The following is a 2,626-nucleotide window of genomic DNA, read 5'->3' as shown; positions in this document are numbered from 1 at the left end:
TTCCTGCAGAATTTCCCCCGTGTCTCATTGGTAGGAGCTTTTGTAAATCAATCAGTGCAGGAAGAATGGGATTTCCAAGGTTGACTTAGACTGGTCAGAATTTTTCTCAGAGTCCCATGGGGGAGTGATGGACAATGAAACATATTTGGGGAACTGCTGTGGAGACAAAATAGCATGACTGCAACATGGATAATTTAGGGGAGGTGAGTAAATTAGTCTGACTAGTACAGAATGTTTGACCTAGAGAGTAACAGGATGTGAGACTAGAAAGATACTTCAGGGGTCAAAGTGTTGGAGTACCAAAAATGCCTAGCTAATTAGTTCATATTCTATCCTACATGTAAAATTTTGACATTGAGGATTTTCCAGCCAGAAAATGGCAATTAAAATGGGGTGTTAGTACTGTTATTTTGACAACAATCTCAAGAATGAATTAGAGGAGGAACAGAATAGAGGCAGGAATTATAATTTAGGCATCTACTGCAGTAACTTAGTCATCAAGTGAGAACGACCCAAACCAGGTAAGATTTCAATAGGAATTTAAAGAAAGAGAGACACACATTATGAGAAAAGAATGAATTAAATATGGTGACTGAATTGGACATAGGACAAATAAGGGGGAAAAAAGGCAAAGCACTAGTTTACTTAAATAAATATTTTTGACCGTATGAAAAAGACTTGAGTCATATTAAAGGGTTCCAGTTCCAGCTCTGCCATTTCCTGGGTGGTGACTTTGGGCAAATCACTTAGAATCTTCAGTCCTCAGTTCCATCATTTGTAAAAAATGGATATGATTACATATTTTCTATCTTAAAATGTTGTGAGATTTAAATGAAATAGAGTTTCTGAAAGTACGTTGAAAATTCTATAAGATGATAGATGTGTATTGGGGCACCTCTACCGTATACAAGCATTTAGGTTGGGTATTACAACAGACACTAGCAGATATGACTGTATTCTTTAAGGTTATAGCTCAGTGTTGGGAGAAGGGACACATAATTATTTATGTCTTAAGAAGATATGAAGAGGAAAGGGGTAGAGGGGTAAATCAGAGATGGCAAGGACCGAGTTGGATACATTTCCATCCAGATAAGGAGATATGGCTAGTGGATGAACTCACTTCCAGGCTGAGGTGGTTAGGTACCTTTTGGTGAATTTAGAGGTTATCAGTTAAAAATAGTGGTGCAAAATGGAGACTGCATTCCAGGATCACTACTTGAAGGAGAGCTGACTGACCAGAAACATACCCTGTGGGTTTTGCATAAGTAAGAAATAAACTTTCATTGTAGAAATTCATTCACACCTTGGTATTGCTCATTAAAGCAGTTACCTTGCTTTGACTGAAACAGGGGCATTAGGGAAGTGTTTCAGTTAACCCTTGATGATACAAGTTGCCCCAATACCTACTGACTTAAACCAACAACCATTTTATCTGTCATGACTCCACAGGCAGCAAATTGGGCAGGCTCGGTTGAGTTCTTTTTCTGTTCTACCCAGAAATCACTCCTGAGGCCGTATCCATCTGACAGATTGACCGGGGCTGGACTAAGGAGGCCTCCTTCACACATCCGGCGGTGGGTACTGCAGTCAGCAGGGGCGCCTCAGTTTTCCTCCTCGAGTGCTCTGCCAAAGACTATCGTGGGCTTGTTTATTTACAGCATGGTCTCATGATTCCAGCTCTGTCTAAAAGAAGTGGGGGGGCACACTAGCCTTACAAACAGTGGTTTGTGTCACGTTTGCTAAAGTTACAATAGTTAAAGCAAGTCGTATAACCAAGTTCCAATTTAAGTGGGAAAGAGAAACCTCAACGCTTGATGGGAGGAGATGCAAATATCCCAACACGAGTGGATATGAGCACATGGATGGGGGTGGATTATTGAGGTCAATTTTACGAACAAGCTGTCATGAAGAACAAGAGATCACATTTTATGTGTAGATGAAAAGGTTGAAGGAGGAAATACCATTTTAGGTGGATGCTGAATGATGCAAGTATATTTTATCAGACTTGAAATGACAATAATTTACTCTCTGACAATTTGGGGGACTGGAAGCCAAAATCCAGCAGCGCTGCCATCCCTCTGAGGGCTCCGGTCGGGGTGGGGATCCCTTCCTTGCCTTGCCCAGCTTCCTGGGCTTCTGGCGGCATCTCTCCAGTATCTCCCTCCATTGTCATATCATCATGTCCTCTGTATGTCAGTTATAAGGACACTTGTCATGGGATTCAACACTGCCACCTCGGATAATCCAGGAGGACCTCCTCATCTCAAAATCCTTAGCTTAATTACATCTGAAAAGACCATTTCTTTCCAGAAAAGGTATCATTTATAGGTTCCAGAAATCAGAACACAGACATATATTTGGGGGGTGGGGGGCGTGCACCATTAGCCCATTACAGGTCTAAATACCAATGAAAACACAGGGCTTGTGAAATTGGATTTTAAAAAAGACCCAACTATATGATGCCTAAAAGAAATTCATTTTAAAATATAAAAACACAAATAAATTAAAGGGGTAGGAAAAGCTATACCATGACAACCCTTATCAAAAGAAAGCTGGAGGGCTTCCCTGGTGGCGCAGTGGTTGAGAATCTGCCTGCTAATGCAGGGGACACGGGTTCGAGCCCTGG

The sequence above is a fragment of the Lipotes vexillifer genome, unplaced genomic scaffold, assembly GCF_000442215.2.
Source record: "Lipotes vexillifer unplaced genomic scaffold, Lipotes_vexillifer_v1.1 scaffold830, whole genome shotgun sequence".
NCBI classification, from domain to species: domain Eukaryota; kingdom Metazoa; phylum Chordata; class Mammalia; order Artiodactyla; family Lipotidae; genus Lipotes; species Lipotes vexillifer.
Note: the sequence above shows the minus strand (reverse complement) of the source record.